Genomic DNA, 18,827 nt, shown 5'->3' on the forward strand with positions numbered 1-18,827 from the left:
CATAGTCTTGCCAGGTCGTGACAGGAAGTTGTCTCTTAAGGCCCTCCCAGTCATAGTCTTGCCAGGTCGTGACAGGAAGTTGTCCTTGCTCAACACAGCCAGTTGTAGCAGCAGTTCTAGCAGCCTCCACTCTGCCTCCTGGCTGGCCACTTCCCTCCCACATCAGTGTAGTCCAGGGAGCCGAGCCTTGCTCAAACCATCCTTCCACATTGCTCTAGATGTGACTCATCAATTTAATATTAATCACTTTCACTATGTTGCATGTAGTAAAAGTTGAAGAAGCTCAGTCACTTGCTTTCCAGCATGATTATAGTTACTTTTTTCATTTGCTTATTCTTATTCTTCCTATTACTCTGTTCCTCTAACTTGCTTACTCAGCCATACTATTCTTCAATTTGGCCAGGAAAGGAAATGCACGGAGGCTTTTTCTTTTTTTAATTTCTCCATTAGCCTCTTCATTTAATACACTCAGGCCTTTTCTGTGCCGCTGGACATAAATGTGCTGTAAATCTGGGGCACCTGGGCTGTGCTTTCAAGAGCTCTCACTTCAGGCTGAATTTTCTGACTCTGTTTTTGCTTTTTACCTTACTCAACATGGGGATGAAAAATAGCATGCTTCAAAACGACTTCTCTCTCTACTCTCTAATCCCAGGTGCTGCTAGCGGAAATAAAAGCACGTTGCACATTTAGGGGGGACACCGGACTTCCAAGAAGAGCTTGCTGCGGGGCAAACCACGTCCCTGTTTTCTCCACTTCCCCTCTGCGAAGTGGGACACCTGTCTCTCAGCAAATCACTCCCCTACTCCGTAACATGAAACATAATGATCAAAAAGAAACCGCTGTCTCATAAATCTTCAAATGTACGAGTGTTGACCGTATCACACTTGTCGCAAAAATAAGTGATCAAGCCCAAAGGACCAGCGTCCACCGCTCTCCTTACAGCACGTGCGCGTAGTCTCGCCACCTCAGTTCCCCGCTGTGTGGAATGCAGATAATTAAGACCGTTACAAAGCTGATTCCACAAACGCCAGGCCACCCTGCGAGCCATGCCCCAGTTTGCCTTTATTCTTATGAGCACCATTTGTGCCCTCTTGCTGCCATTCACTACCATTCTCACGTCACCTGCACCCCTTGGCTGTGCTTATGGCCACTGCACCACAATGTACTCCAGAAGAATTATTTCAGGAATCTTCCAAAGAAGTGCTCAGCTGATACTTCTGTAGAGCTAACCACGTCCTCCACAGCCCGTCTTCCCATCCATCATTTTTGTGTACTCAAGCCTTCTCCATTTTAGAAAATCCCCGTAAGTTCTTCACCTGTTCCGTCCTTTTTAATCAGCCCTCGGTTTTTGAAGTTGTTTTCACTTGATTTTCTCTGATCCTCCTGTTGCTTTAATCTTCTCCATTGGCTTCTCACAAATAGCCTGAAACAGGTCTAACGCTGGGAATACGGCCCCCTGGGGGCTCTGTGGCTTTCAGAGCCTGAGGAAAGCCAGGGCACATGCACCCTGGGCAGACTCTCCAGGCGGCTGGGCTCACCCCCTGGGCTCCTTCTCTTGCCTGATCAGAGTCTCTCCCGCACAACTTACCTCCTCAGAATCTCTTCATCTTAACTTTAAACGATGGAGTTTCTCTGTGCCTCTGCAATTCTCTACTTGCCTAATTTTCTAAGGAATTATAGCTACTGCCTTGGACTAGGTTACTAGTTCTATGTTGCTAATCTGTATTTTGAATCCCAGACTTAGAGACCAAGTGTTTAATTGTTCAGTTACTACTTCCACTAGTTCTTAATATTAAAAATTCCTTCCATAAACACATAATGTGATCTGTATATAATTGTGTACATGTATACACAAATCATGTTTTCTATATGTGCATACATAATATCACATTATCACATCCCCTTCAGCTTGTTATTTGTGTTGCTAGTATATCATTACGCATGACAATGGATTGTGCTTTATTTCTTTTCCCCAAAACCTGTACCAAGGGTATTGCAAAATTCATGCTTGTTTGACCCCTAAGTATATGGTGATTTCTCTCTACCCATCCAATCATCTGCCTTCATCATGACCACTACTAAAAGCAACATGAATGAAAACAATAATGCACTTTGTAAACATTGGAAGATATTAAAGAACAATTCCTGACAGTGAATATTGATAACATTGGGGAAGAATAAGAATTCAAGCTGCCTTTTCTGTAAGAATCAAGTAGCTCCAGAATATAACGAGGGACTGTTATTCTTTCCAAAAGATTTTCACCTAGCCAATGCAAATGTCTAAAAAAAAAAAAAAAAATAGGAAATTGATTCAGACAACCATTATCAATAGACTTGATTTCATTGAGTTAAACAGGAAGTTGTTTATTTGCCAAGTGCCAAACTATCACTAACATTCCACAGATTTCTTGTTGACTCGAACATTCACTAAAGAAACAGCAGTGCACGTTACAAAGGGTCACTAGACTGTTGCACTTTCAGTGACTAACTGTAGTATCATTAGAGGTGAAATCACATGTGCTGCTGATACATAGAATTTCTACCACCAGAAACTCCATCGCCTACAAAATTTAAACATAAATGATTTTTGGCTTGAATGTCCAGTTTATGAAAGACAGAGAAATGGGTAAATGACTTAGATGACAACATGAGGAAGAACATACTCACAGAGGGAGGCACGGTGAAGAGCCCCCTTGCGAAAAATAAATGGCAGGATGCTCTGAGAGCCAAGACTTGAGAGATACAAAAATTGCATGCTTCTTCTTCTTCTTCTTTTTTTTTGAATGCTGAATGCTGATATGAACAAATCAAATGCAGAAATCTCCCTTTTAAGAAAAATATTGAACTTTCATAAGGATGAGGTCTGGGATAATATTAAAGAATTATAATTTTCAGCTACAATGACATCATTGTCATTGATGTTAGAAATATTCTATTGTTATATACCTAAAATTGAATGATTTCATAATGAAATTATCTGGGATTTGTTTGAAAACTTTTTAGCAAAAGGATAATAGAATAAAGCAAACATAACCAATGTCTACAGTCATTATAGTCATCTAATAGATACATGTGACTTCTTTATACCAGGAGGTAAAAGCTGTGGGGTTCTGGATACATTCCTCTAAACTGTATCAGGCACAGAAGCAGAATGAGTGTAAATCTTTAATTACTATAGTATGGAGCTTGGGAACATATTCAAATTCTGGGAAATATCATTGGCTCACAAGTCGTTGGCTCAACTAAGATTATTCACAGCCTTAGGGATAATTCACAAACAGAGGAAGAACAAGGAGGGGGAAGAGTAATAACGCCCCCCCCCCCAGGAAAAGGCGAGGTTCCAGATTCCTCACCCCACCGAAAGGCAGGTGGAGCTGAGCAGGGAGGAGAAGCTGGAGAGGAGACTGGGGAACAAGGGGAGCAGGCTGGGGCACAAGAATCCCGTGAAGAAGCTGCGTTGCTTCTTGGTGCTGGACTGGGTGACGCAGACGTGGGTGAGAGACCCGTGGGAGGTGACTCTGGCAGCGTTTATCTTGATTGATTTTCCTCCCAGACTTGTCTGGCTGTTTCTGACAATTTGCTACGGCTCTACAGGCGGTGGCGCCTTCGATTGTGGCGGCTTTGGGCCTCCGAGGCCCTGTTTTGTGTCAACCCTGTTGGGCCGAGTATTTACCCACGAGGGGATGGGGAACTTCAGGCGCTCCATTTGGACACGTTATTCTTCCCCATTCTTCCCCTTTTCTGTCGTGTACACTAAGTGTTTTAAAGTTCCTTTCCAGGGAAGGGCTCATGCACTGGAGTATGTTTTGTCTGATGAAGTGGATGGTTGAACCAATTTTGGGTGGGCAGGTTTGGGGGCTTTGGGGTGCCCCTCTCCCGGCCCTGTACCAGAGTCAGCTAATTTTAGCTGACTTCCAGTCTTCTCTGTACAGACTGGTAGAAAAAACAGAATAACAAAACCTCAAAATAATCATAAGCCAAAGCATAAGAGTAAATGGAAAACCCAATCTCACCAGAATTAAAATTGATTTCCGTTCTATCGTCCTGCTGTTTACAATTGATTATAAGTGAGTCGGTGCTACTTCAGAATATGCCTGATGCTATCATTTTTGTGTCTCTATGGGGGTATTCAATGGTTTTAGCACTTTCTCGGGTTTTTGTGAAATGCATTCTGTATGTCTAATCAACATAACAAATTTCCCTAACGACTTTCCACGCACATAGGTGCTGTCCCCAAGAGCCTCCTCCTGAGGTAGAGATTCTGTGAGGCTTTATCACTGCTATGTCTTAAATCTATTACAGAACTTCTTTCCCTTGTATTTTATGTTTCCTGTGCCCAGGGGCTTTATGAATAATATGGAGAATGAAAATAATAATACTGAAAATGCTCCCAGATAATATGTATCTAATTCAATTGGGACATCCCAAAATTCATATTTATTTTTCTTAAGTGATCAAAGATTTAATAAAAATCCAGGCAGGAGGCTCTAACCAGGAAGGTTATCTATGCGTAGCGTGGGCTTCATGTTGATGTGGAGATCACGGTGTCCCATGCTCCCACTACATTCACCCCCACACAGACCATGGCAGGCATGTAATTATGGGTGTCATCACTGATCTATGTTCATTGTGCTCTGAGTGTCAGAGTCAGGAGAAGTAGTAAATAGGCAACCCAGCTCTTAAAATAATTTGATTTATTTATTATCCAATAAACCTGGCTGAGCTTGGGTCTTAGCTACTTAATCAATAGACATTAGGTATGTTAATAGCTTTGGGGAGGTTTGCAAGTGTTTTAAACACAGCTAGTATACATTTTACGATTCCCTTCAGGTTTCTGTGCTCCAAATATTAATCACATTACCTTAAACCACAAAGCATGTGCCCGAAATTCATCCTCTTTGTTATCTCTTCAGTCCCTGCTTGCATAAAATTACACATAATTTGAAAGGGATGTGGCTTCTCAAGGAAGTGATAGAAACACATAGACTGTTTAGCTCTTGCTTTTATAATCAAGTTAATTGCACTGGTAATTAAATGTATACCTTTTTTTGCTGCTGTTCAAAATTAGCCAATCTGTGAGTTTTGGTGAATCGTAAATGGAGGTGAAATTGAAGGCAGGATAATACCAGAAACAAAGCCTGTGGGTCCTTTATCTTGAGGGAATCTCAAATCACCCCTAATATATAGGTCTGTAGCGTGAGAGTGGATTGTGAAGAAATCACTGAGGTCCTGGAAGAGGACTTTGGAAGAAGAGCACAATGGAAAGAATTGATTTCCCCCCCACACACAATTTTATAGCCTTATCATTCACTGCACTACTATAATTCACATGAACCATCATCCAGTTTAAAGGTCTTCAGAGTAGACTGTGCTCTTGCTTGTCAGGGACTGAGGAACATGAGAATAAGGAGAAAGGTAAGTAAGGAAAAGGAGAAGGTTAGAGCAGAGCAGATTTAGGGAATACTGTAAGTGCAGAAAAGACTCCAGCCCCTACATCTTGGAGAACATGCTGGCAGTCTATGTTCTATTTCCCTGATGGGTGCTACTGTTCACGAACTTCCTCTACCCTTTCCAAGGAGGACACATTAGCAGATGAATAAAGCATCGACATAGTAAGTGAGACCTTGGTGGGTTCTACCTGATAACCCCAGTTAGGAAACATAATTTGTATTTCAAAGAGGAAAAAAAAAACTAATTCAAGATTAAATACCACTGGAAAAGGTAAATTAAGCTCTTAGTACTAATAGGAGTCTACTGAGTGAAATTCTAACATGAAGAGTGTTTCGGTGGGGTTGGGTCATAGAGAGATCAGAGAGAATTGTCTTTCTGTTACTCAAGAGTTGGCTCAGAACCAGCTGGGAGGGAATCTCTTACAAAATTCTGATGTGCTTTCCACTCCTCTGGCTACTTAAACCTGGAATTGCTTTCTTGGCATTTTAATTGTATTTTATTTTATTTTGTTCCTACATATACATTTCTATTTATTTGCTAAAGGGTTTATAGATTTTATTTTTAGATTTATTTATTTATGTTTACAGAACTGGGGTACAGGCCAGAGGTGGTGAGAGGTTTCATCAGAGACAGAGTGGGGAGCAGAACAGGCCGAGCGATGAAGTACACTGCTGAGGGGAGCAGCAGGTGGGTCAGGAGAGGTCTGTCCCTTCAGGGCTCCTATCGAACTAGTCCAGCTTCTTAGTGCTGTGCTTTAACCGGCTGTGCCACCAGGGAGGGCCCAGGGTTTATACATCATAATGAGTATGTAAGTAGATACCATTCATGAGTTTTAGCAAAGTCTTTGTTCATACTCAGTTCCTACTTCACACAGTAGTTTTCTTCTCCACTCATGGTCCAAAAGTCCAACCACACGTGGAGGATCCTTTTCCACTGTAGCATTCATCTGTTGTCATCAAAATAGAACTCCTTTGAGTTGGATACACTATAAACAACAGAACTTAGAGAAATACTAAAGGGCTTTCTTCAGCATCAAAAAATAATTCCATGTAGAAGCAAGACATAAGATAGGATTGACAGTCAGGGACAATGGAGAAATGTGTGGGTAAATGCAAATAAAGATTGCTACCCACGGTCTTAAAAAGGAAAAAAAAAAAAAAAACAGGTGGAAACAGGAACACTTTGATTTGACGCTGCCAGTGGCTGAGCAATGAGACACCATTTTGAAGTCAGTTCACAACGTGTGCTTCAGTCAATTTTGCATCAATAATTTGCTAAAATTGCCAAGATAAGAAAACAGGCTTATCTTGCGTCCATGGCTGTTCTCTTCAAATTAATATCCTAACCAAATTTAATAGTGACATTGATTTCAACCCAATTTTTCAGACCATTGGGTTTCAATAGTTTGTGATGTCTTGTTGCCTAACTACAAGCTAACTCCACTGCTATAAAGTATGAGAATGAAATCTTTCCAAGGTTTCAACAACTTAGAGTAATTTTTCATGGAGATCTACAAGTTTTCATCTGCCATAAAATAAATGACTATGCCTTTTTAAGAGAAGCATAAAGTATAACCATAGAAGATCTGTGCACATGAATAGACAGATGTGGTTTTACTACATAGTGCCTGTACTTTTCACCAGTCTTTCAAGGCAAAATAAGTCAATATAAAGTATGTGACTATAAAATTAAACCTACTAAAATATAGTATTCATAAGATTTTAAAATAAGGCAATTTTTAATTTGTGGATTAGTGAGATTATCATATGACAGAGAGATCCTAAAAAAATCACACAATACAGGCCTCCTTGGTGGTACAAGAGTTAAAGTCTCAGTGTTATCAAGCTATAGGCAGCCACTGTGGCCTGAGTTCAATCCCCGGCCAGGGAGTGACCCACAGGGTGCAGCAGACCTCTCCTGTCTCCCCGCTGCTCCCCTCAGAGTCTATTTCAGCTGATCTTCCTGTTCTGCTCCCCACTCTGTCTCTGGTGAATTCTCTCACCCTCCCCTTTCCCCACACTAGTTCTGGTATGTGTCAACAAATAAATAAATATATCTTTAAAAAATTATAATATTCTGGACCTCCAATAAGCATAGAAACTACACAAGTGGTAGCAGCAAGCAGTGAAAATGTGGCCTTTTATAGTTCAAGTGGAGCTCAGTTTGAGAGGATTTAGAAGCCATGTCCTGTCTCAGTGTCTCTGTCACGCTCTGTCTACCACGTTGGCCATACTAAAATATTACATGCCCTCTGCAGAACTGTCTGTTTTTCCAAGTGCTCTTGATTGTAAACATTGATACCCGACATCTGAAAGCTATAATTTACCCTGTTGCAATGTGATAATTAACACCATGAGTATTTCAAATAGAAGGTGAAATGCCTTCAGTTACACCATTTTGTCCTGGTACAGAAGACACCTGTGTTGAGTGATTTTCTCCTACTTACTATATTTAATCTATTTTTAATTTCTTTCATGCTTTCTTTAGCCATATAACTAGGTTTTGCCTTAATTTTTAACAACATTCTAATTCCTTATATAGCCCACTCTCCCTCTCCCCGTTCCTTACCTGAATTGTCAGAAACATAATGCTGAAAACTTAGAGTCACCGACTCTGACGACTTAAATTTTTTTTTTATTTTTGTCATAGTTAATCCCTCACATTCTTATAACACCCTGCCCCCCCATCGAGTTTGACTCATAGACATTTTCACTTTTATTTAAAAAAAAATGATTTTATTTATGTAGACAGAACTGGGTACTGGCCAGAGGGTCAGGGGCAGTGAGAGGACTCACCAGAGGCAGAGTGGGGAGCAGAAAAGGCTGACTGACAAAGTACACTGCTGAGGGGAGCAGTGGGAGGCTCAGGAGAGGTCTGCTGCACTTTGTGGGTCTCCCCCCGGGCGGGGATCGAACTTACAGTGAAGCGGCAGCAGCTACCATGGTACAGAGCTGCACTTCTATCTGCTGCACCACCAGGGAGGACCCAATGTTTTCATTTTGGAGAGACATCTGCAAAACCTTTGCTTCTGGATCTAAAATTATGAGACCAATATGCCTCCCTCCTGCACCCCAGTATCCGGGCCTGTCTGGAGACTGAAGTCGGGGAGGTTGGCTACTTTAGTGTTGACTGACACCCCCTGCTTGCCCCAGCTGTGTCTCCAAGACGCCTTTGGACCAAGCCTTGCATGCATTACACCTTGTGGTAAGTGATAGTTGCATAGTATGGGTTGTTTTGGCAGTCAATAAAATCACGTATTTGAAGTTTATGTAAACTGGGAGAATACACTAAAAACGTTAGTTATTTATGAAATTACTCCAAAAGATGTTTATATATTTTTATATCAAAAGGGTATAATTCTATTTTTGTAAGTCTGTTGTTGTTATTGACATTTCTTAGCTGAAATATGTAGAAGAAATAATACAGGAAAACTGTCCCACGCACATGGGCGGTGTGAGCTGGGAAAGCCTGTGTGGGAAAGGCTGCAGGCCCCACACCCAACTGGGATGCAGTTAAGAACTTTCGTTCTATAAATCACAAGTTATTTTGATTGCTTCCAGTTTAGTTTTTTAAAGCTGGACTGTTCGTTGTTTCTTCCAGCAGCTTACAAGGTGATGTGAAAAGGCCACGAATGTGCCTCCCTCCTGCACCCCCAGTATCCGCGCAAAGCCTCGTGCTGGGGCGGGCTGGGGCCCTCTGGGACAGGCGAAGGGACAGGCTGGGCGCAGGGGCCTTGGCGGATCCAGAGAGACAGCAGGCACCGGTGTCTGCCCCGCCCGGAGGGGACTGAGTTCTCTTTCTGTGTTCTCTTAGCCTACACTCAGCCCACTTACTTTACCTTAAAAAATGAGACTCCTGGGCCCTCCCCCCGTGGCGCAGCGGGTTAAAGCACAACACTGAGAAGCTAAAGCCACTTCCCCGTGAGTTCGATCCCCGCCTGCCCCCTGACCCACATGGCGCAGCAGACCTCTCCTGACCCGCCCGCTGCTCCCCTCAGCAGTGTGCTTCGTCGATCTGCCTGTTCTGCTCCCCACTCTGTCTCTGGTGAATCCTCTCACCCTCTGCATCTCTGGCCTGTACCCCAGTTCTGTATGAATAAATAAATAAATCTTTTAAAAAAAAAATGAGACTCCTGAAGGAAGCAGAATTCAGTAAGCCTTGCCTTAAATAAAATAGCATATCTTACGAGAGATTTCGTGAGAAAGAACTTGACAAATCAATAAATCCTTTTCCCACTCCGACAACACTGGCGTTTTAACATTAGCGAGAGTAACACAGACTTCCCTGCGAAGGAACATTCCTTCCATTTGACACCATCTTTCCTGCCTGCCCCTTGGGACCCTTTTCTTTTTACACCACATTGCTCCCCGACTTTTACAACACCCCAGACATGATTAACATGTGTTTCCTTTTTAGTGGGGAGACCTTATTACCCACTGTGGCTCAAAACCTGTAACTGTGGCTACCACACGGAGTTTTCAAAATTGTTTTCGAGCTAAATAAAGCCCTAGGAAATTTTGATTAAACACCAATCTGGGAGAGAAAGAAAATCAAGGCGTGGCTTGGCACACCCGCGTGTCACACTGGACTTAAAGTGTGTTTAAGGAGTTAAGAACCTTGAAAATCACACTCAGGTTTTGGCGCGGGCTCACACAGAATTGAAATTTTGTTCTTTGGAGATCAGAACAAAAACTTGTATCCAGTTTCTCACCGGTGAAACTTCTAAAAGAGCAAAACAGATCTATTTATCTTTTCAGAGTTTTCATTGACCAAATTGACGTGCAACTTCAGGATAAACTACAACTCACCGGCTTGGCTGATGGAAACTGACAAACCGGGGTCTCTTGTCCATTTTTCCCCTCGTGGACCACATTCCTTGTTCCTGACCATGTCTGGTGTCTGGTTCGCAGCTGTCAGGGAACCCCAAGAGCTGGCGTTGGGGAGACCCTCCCCTGCAGCCTCTTTCCCGGTGGTGTGTCCCCCTGAATATGGAGCTATCCGGGCTCCTCCCAGCACAGGCTCCTGCTGAAATTCTCAGCAGCGTCCCCAGGACAGACTCATCAACCACAGTGGGCACAAAAGATGCACTTTTTTGCATTTCTCTATCACCCTGATCAGCCATGACCTTGAAGGTGCTACCCCCCACCCCATCGCCTTTTGCCTTTTAAGAGATCAAATTCTAAATCCCGGAAAAGGCTCCTCATTTGTTCCCACGCACTTTATGTGGTTAAATTCCGGCAATATTAAGCCGGACGGAAGCCAGGCACCCCTGTGCTCTGCCCATCACCTGCCAAGTCCAGGGGCAACAGTCTGTTTGCTTACTGCCAGTGTCTTTTTTCCCCAAAGGTTTACATCAGAGCCGTAATTCCACAGCAACACTGTCTCTGAGGGGGCCTCTCTATTGATCCTTTACGTGGAATTACTATTTTCTACAATCCCAGTGAGGACAGCCTATTCACACCCAGGCTGATCAAATCCAAATGGGTCTTCCCATTTTCCATGAGCTCTTTCTCATTACCTGCTTTGGGTTATTTATTTTAACTGCAGTAAAATTCACATAACATGCAGTTAACCATTGTAAAGTGAACAAACTGGTGGCATTTAATACACATATAATGTCGTGAAGTAATCACTTCATCTAGCACCTCAGCATGCTCATCACCCCCAAAGGAATCACTGGCCCGATAAGCAGCCCCCACCCCTCCAGTCCCAGATCAGACAACCACCAATCTGACCGGTGTCTCTATGGGTTTACCTACACTGGACACTTCACATAATGTGACTCATGCTATATGTAATATCTGGTGCTAACACCTATGAAATAAATACCTATGTGAGATCTCTTTGCACTGAACATAATGTTTCCAGGTTCCTGTACCTGGAATTAAGTGTCAGTGTCTCCATTTTGGAGCCACACACCCACCTCGTGGGTCTGCATATTCGCGTGTCCCATGATCCAGGTGTCCTTTAGGTTTTAGAGTGATTTTGATATTTAATAAAAACCCCGCACAGGCGCACACTTGCGATCAAACACAGTAAAAACGGAAGATCCCCTTTTCCCCCGTAACAGTTCAAAAGTAGGCTAAATTGATCTGTTAAGTGAAGGTGCTTGGAGATATCCCCGCCCCGTTCCCTAATTTGGTCTGATACAATAAGCGTCAACCCTTGAAGGCCATGCTTAATTTACATTTGACGGGGAGGCAGGGTTGATGGGGCCCACTCACAAGCCAATTTGTCAGTGCTTGAAAGATTTAACTTTAGTTAATTGTTCATTAGCCAGAGCTCCCATGTCCTCTGGCAGCTATGTTAGGGCAAACCCCGCTTCCTAGGTCCTGTGCTATGGCCCATCTGTTCTGTGGCTGGTAACCACTTCTGAAACACGTCATCCCTCGCCTGGTCTAGGGTCTGTTCCGGACGCATCCCTCTTGAGACATACCCCTTGCATTCTGGTGCCCCAAAGCCCACAAGCTGTGAGCAAGGGCTCCCCGCTATCCCCAGCCTGATGCCAACGGCCTCTCCTGAAGCCCTTAGCCACAGCCTGGGCATCACCCCTGGACACCGGCCAAAACATTGCAGGCAGCTGACCCCAGGGCTTGGTCCAGGAGTGGCCCCTGCAGCTCAGGGCAGGTCAATACCAAGCTTTGCTTTGGTTTCTTTATCTGTTAACTCTTTATCTTCTAATAATAAACTTCCATCCTTCATCCCGTGATTAACTAATACCAAGTTTTTCTCTTGGGTTTCCGTTTCATCTGTTTAGTGAGATCAATTGGGAGAGCAGAGGCAGGATGCAGTCAACCTGAGAAAGCTTACCTGTAGAGAGAGAAGATGATCATGTGGAAAAGGCCAGGCTATATTCTAGTTTGAGAGAACAAGAGTCAGAGCCAGAGCAGGGCCGAGAGCCCGAGAATAAACTAAATAAATGTGTTCCTCCTTACAGCGAGGCTCTTACCAGCTATTAAACAAAGAACACACACACACACACACACACACACTTATTTAAGGTAGTTTGAGTTGAGATTTCTGACTTGCTAGTCAAAGATCCAAGATAATGTTTTTCAGTACAGAAAATGGGACAAATTTGATGTGGGAGGACAAGATCTTTTTCTAGTCACACAGCAACAGGGGTGCATTGGGCTGATCTTCCTTGTCAGCCACTGCCTCTAAGGAATGGCTGGTGACCCTGGGTGGAGGGTCAAAGGTCGGGCGAGAGCTGCTGTTTCTGGATTCTCGCTCCTTTTAGCTGGCGTTATGTTGACTTTTACACATTCTCTTTGTCTTCTGAGACATAGCAATGTAAACGCAGGGTACACTACTGATACGCTCCTATTACCAACTGCATACTCAACAAATATTTGCTGAATGAATGGGTAGAAAGAGAGAGCTGAGGTAACCTTTAAAATGTAAGAAAAAAATCACGAACCTTAGATTCTCTGAAATATCAGGTGCTTAGCTCCACTTCTCAAAGGCCTTGAAAGATCAACTATTTGATCCATTCAGAATATTTCAAAGAGTAGCCATCTCACATGGCATAAAAATAAAGAACTTAAGCACAAAGACTTAAACTTGAAAGGAAAATAAATGCCAAATACAAACATGGTTGTTTATTTATAAATCACTGACTTTTTCTCTCCTGTATTTATTTTTAGACATCTGGTCTTCTTGAAAAAAATAAAAGAAAATTTAACCCATAAATCTGAAATATAATGCAACGGAAGATGAAAGAACACATAGAAATGCATATATTCTGGACATCTGACAACCTTAAGTAATTTTATTATTCACCCAAATAAAAATTCTAGACATATGGACACCATGCTTCAACAATCCTCTTTATATGTTTCTAGCATATTTTATTACATGACAGATTTACTGATCTCAGATATAGCATAATTGCAATGATTGAAAGACAGGAGGTTCAACTTTTAAAATTCCAAAAATAAGCGATAAAACTATTTAAATGTTCTAAATAACTCATACCTTTATTTTCTCGTTTATGTTTCCTCAAAGACTAAAGCTAGAGCGTAATGAGATTGCTACCGCTCCACAGTCTACGTCTTTTATTGTCTATATTCTGTGATGTTTATTCATTACTTTGAATATGGCTTGAAAGTCATGCATAGAAATATATGGTATTAGAGGAGTTTTTATTACATTCTAAGCCGTTTTAATCTTAGCTGAGTGTAAAAAATAATCATTTAGCTCTAGCTCTTGACATATGTTTTTAAATGAATTCTTTGTTTTTTCAGAAGCAATTACAGGTACAACTGGTGCTTTTCTGACACTGCCTGGCACAGGGAGCTACAGGCCAGGAGGCGGGACTTAGTGCCTGGGTGGAGATCGGAGCGAAAGGCCTTTGCTTTAATAGGATCTTTGCTAAAAGCATCCTGATGTGAGATTTATGCTGACAGTTACATCTATGGTTTCTATAAATACACAGCACAGTCACATAGGCCATTATAGGCTTTGATGCAACATGATGAATAATCTCAGGAAATCTTGAGGAAAAATGAGAATTCACTGAATTTTCACAACTCTCTTCCTGATGTCACATGAGTAATTTCCGCTTTTTTTTTTTTTTTTGCTAAGTTCTAAATAATTCAAAGGAAAGAATTTCAGTCTTTTTCTTCTTTCTAGTCCCCATGACATCTTGGAATATGCTAAATACCAGATAATCCCTAAAACTCTCAGGCATGATGGACGCAACCGAAAAAAAAAAATTCATGAAACCTACTAAGGATCCACAAAAATGACTCATGTATGAAACAAGCATACAAATAATAAGAGGAGAGAAAACAAAACAATGAGCCTTCATTTCACCGCATTTATTAAAAGAGGGACCATCTGGGGTTGACTATGCAGATTTATTTAGGGTCTCTGGGCTCTGAACTCTGCTATACACCTCTTTGAAGCTTTAGTTGCTCAGTAGGCCATGTTTGGGCATCTAAAGTCTCGCTTTAACCAAACCTAATTTCACATAATTGAATGAAGGAGCAGGGGTGAGGGAAAGGAAGGAAAGTAAGAAGGGAGGGGATGAAAAGAGTTAAAACCGACGACAGCCCGACAAAGACTCAAAAATTCAGAACTTCAGAAAAAATGAAAAGAATTTAATACACTGGCGAGCAGGCTCGAGGTGAGGGGAAGGCCAAGAGCCCCGAGCTACTACAGTGAGCAGTTTTTAAACAGTATTTTAGGGAAGGGAGGGGGTACATTTCATTGGCATGGAACGAGGAAGTTACAATGGTTTTGAGGATCGCGACCAGATGTCGCCGTCTTTCCGAAAGGCAGTTATCTTTTGGTCAAAAAGGAATTCTTCCCTGCTGAACAAGTCGAGCCTGGTCACAGAAAAACCTCCTTATCTGTCTCGTTTTTTACAGGGAGAGAGAGGGAGAGAGGGAGGGAAGGAAGGCGCTTCCTTACCTGACTTTTGCCCAAAGGACGTCAAAACTTAATGAAATTGACATAGAACACTCTTCCAAGGACTAAATTGACCCTGGGAACTCTAGTTAATCTTAGGGAGATCTGTCTACCCACAGTAACTTAAAAGGAAGGAAGAGCTCTTTGGCAATGTTCTGACAAATGTCATCATCAGACTCACGCGGAAGTTTTGATTGTTACTCCATCACTGTCTCTGCTCTGCGTCTTGCTCTCTGAACTGCATCTTGTCCCTGCACAATTCCTCTCATTCCTGACTCCATGATTTGCTCGTTTTGAATCCTTCCCACATACAGTTATTGTTCCAAATCTGTCCACTCTCCCAAAACTGTGTCTTTCCAAATCTTTAAAAAAAGTAGGGCTCGGGCCCTCCCTGCTGGCGCAGCGGGTTAAAGCACAGCACTAAGAAGCTAAAGCTGCTTCAGTCCGAGTTTGATCCCCGCCTGCCCCGGAGGTGACCCACATGGCGCGCAGACCTCTCCTGACCCGCCCGCTGCTCCCCTCAGCAGTGTGCTTGGTCGATCTGCCTGTTCTGCTCCCCACTCTGTCTCTGGTGAAGCCTCTCACCACCCCTGCACCTCTGGCCTATACCCCAGTTCTGTATGCATAAATAAATCTTAAAAAAAAAAACAAACCTATCTTTAAAATGTAAAGAGCTATCAATGCAACAATTCAAACCAACAGCATAAGTCCATTTTAAAAATGAGAATAAAAATATTACATTGTGTTATTAAACACATTTTTTCCCTTTAATATTCTGATTTTTCTTGGTGTAGGTATTTATAAAATAACAATGCCCACACATTTTTAGCATTCATTGTAAGTCATCTCACAGGCAAGTCTGTTAAGGTAAGTTATGGCAGGAGAGAGACTGCTTTACTTTCCTTGTCTCAATTCAGGCTTTGTTATAATAGTGTCGTGTACTTCAAAATGTCGAATTGTCATGGTTATTTCTACTCTGTGGTCTAACATACGTAATGTTCATCCATTAAGAGACTCAACCCTCAGGCAACATCTTATTTACTTTCTTTTTAGTGATCTTTTGAAAAATGGCCATACAATTTTTGGCAAGCTTTTGTAATAACTAAAGATGTAATATCCAAATAGTCCTTGAAGGCAATTCGTTACATATAGCAAGAAGCATCATTAAGGGCCCTTAGCTGAGAACAGCCTGCAGAAACTGTCATTTATCTTCATTTGCATATTGCTGTATCTATAGGTTGCATATAAATATAGATGCCTATATCTGTGAGGTTCATTTAAAATGGAGTAGATTGTTATTGTCTTGAAATCTCTTCCAAAACAATTGTTAATACATTTGGAGCAATTGAGAATAAATTTCCAGTCAGTATTTGCTTCTAACAGGATAATGCCTCATCTTCATTTACTTTATAGGAAATGTGAAAAAAAAAACACAATATTTTCCTTTTCTAATTGAGCGTATTCCTAATTACATGATCATTATGGGAATTCAGGCAATTTCAATTTTTCTCATCATTATCATAGGACTTAAAAGAATTCCAAATACATCATTGCAAAAATATTTCAAAACTCTAATGACACAGTTTCTTAGCTTGAGGTATTAAAGACCAGGCAAACAGACAAATAGGCCAGAGAAGGGCGGGCAGAAGTATGCAGAGGGCTCCTCAGGTAGGCTCCAGGCTGAGGGCGTGGCTGCCGGTAGCCAACCCTCCCCGGAGGGGCGCAGCCTTGTGTGTGAGGACTGATCGTGCACCCAATTGCACTTCAAGATGGCCCATTCATTCGTTTCTTCACTCATCAGAAAGTCCTTTAGTATTTCTGAATTCCAGGCAGGGTGCCTGCATCAGAATGTAGGTTTGGGGTGAGATTAAGCATTTGGTCTTCCAGAGCTGGTCGCTCAGGCCCAGGGACATGGAGAAGAAAAGCTATAAATGCAGAGCAGTGTGTTCTCCGGACTCCGGGCACATCTCCAAGTATGTCTCGTGGCTTGCAGCTCGCTCAGTAAAGTGTTTTAGAGTTTGTTTATGTTGTCACGTGCATCGTAGTTTATTCCTTTTAATTGGCGTTGAATATTCCATGATAGCAACATACTAAATGGGTCTTACTTCTTTCCTCCAGTCACGCCTTCTGGTTGTTTTCGATTGGGTGACTACAAATAAAACGGCTGGAAACATTTTGGGGACAAAATAACCATCGTGTTTCTGTAATAAATACTGCTCAGAGTGGAAACACTCTGGGGCAAGGAAGCCTTGTGTTTCCAGAGATGTGTGGTAAGTGGCAGCGAGAGGAGGCAGCAGAGACAGTGACTAATTCGGCGAGTCAGGTGGTGGTCTTTTAATTATTATAGCGTCATATATGCAAAATAAATTCTTAGTTTATCTAGAAGAAAAGTGCGTATTTGGCAACATGGTGGGGAGGCTTCATGCTTCGTGTGCTCTTCCACTAGACGTTAATGAACACTGAATGGTTAGCGAAGTGGAGCTAGGATTGAAGAAACTATGCTGTGGGTTGTACTTTAACAAGCTCTCCCCTGAGGCCTGGGGTTTAAGTCTCAGCTCCAAGATGCAAGAGACTGAGTTCAATCCCTGGCCAGGGAGTGACCCTCAGGCACAGCAGACCTCTCCTGTCACCCTGCTGCTCCCCTCAGCAGTGTGTTTCAGTAGATTCGTCTAAACCTAGTGAATCCTCTCATCCCCTACACACACACTTCTGGTCTACACTCCTGTTCTTCTATGCAAAAATTAAAACAACAACCCTTTCCTTCCTTTCTATACCTACCAGAATAGTTTGTATATATTTTTCTGTGAGAATTTGCTTTATAGCAGATGGGTAGATAGGTGGTAAATAGGAACATATATGTATATAATCAAGTAAAAATACTGGATTAGTTTGACTTTCCCTGAATAATATTAAGGGCATTTTTAGATGTGTCAACAATCATCAGAGAAAATATAAGTTGCTTTGATATATGGGGGAAGAGGAGAGGATAGACATTATATAACTTTAAGTATTAAAGCTACTCTGCTTTCATATTCATTGAGGTAAAACCTTCTCATATTGATTTTTTGTTCAATGAGAAAAATGTCTTTGGTGATCATAAATTTCTGTTTAAACCATGGCAGCATTCCTAAGGAAAACTGAGGATCCCAGAGGAAGGAAAGTAAGAAGGGAGGGGATGAAAAGAGTTAAAACCGACGACAGCCCGACAAAGACTCAAAAATTCAGAACTTCAGAAAAAATGAAAAGAATTTAATACACTGGCGAGCAGGCTCGAGGTGAGGGGAAGGCCAAGAGCCCCGAGCTACTACAGTGAGCAGTTTTTAAACAGTATTTTAGGGAAGGGAGGGGGTACATTTCATTGGCATGGAACGAGGAAGTTACAATGGTTTTGAGGATCGCGACCAGATGTCGCCGTCTTTCCGAAAGGCAGTTATCTTTTGGTCAAAAAGGAATTCTTCCCTGCTGAACAAGTCGAGCCTGGTCACAGAAAAACCTCCTTATCTGTCTCGTTTTTTACAGGGAGAGAGAGGGAGAGAGGGAGGGAAGGAAGGCGCTTCCTTACCTGACTTTTGCCCAAAGGACGTCAAAACTTAATGAAATTGACATAGAACACTCTTCCAAGGACTAAATTGACCCTGGGAACTCTAGTTAATCTTAGGGAGATCTGTCTACCCACAGTAACTTAAAAGGAAGGAAGAGCTCTTTGGCAATGTTCTGACAAATGTCATCATCAGACTCACGCGGAAGTTTTGATTGTTACTCCATCACTGTCTCTGCTCTGCGTCTTGCTCTCTGAACTGCATCTTGTCCCTGCACAATTCCTCTCATTCCTGACTCCATGATTTGCTCGTTTTGAATCCTTCCCACATACAGTTATTGTTCCAAATCTGTCCACTCTCCCAAAACTGTGTCTTTCCAAATCTTTAAAAAAAGTAGGGCTCGGGCCCTCCCTGCTGGCGCAG

This window comes from Condylura cristata, unplaced genomic scaffold, assembly GCF_000260355.1.
Source record: "Condylura cristata isolate star-nosed mole 26May11 unplaced genomic scaffold, ConCri1.0 scaffold00016, whole genome shotgun sequence".
Classification (NCBI taxonomy): Eukaryota; Metazoa; Chordata; class Mammalia; order Eulipotyphla; family Talpidae; genus Condylura; species Condylura cristata.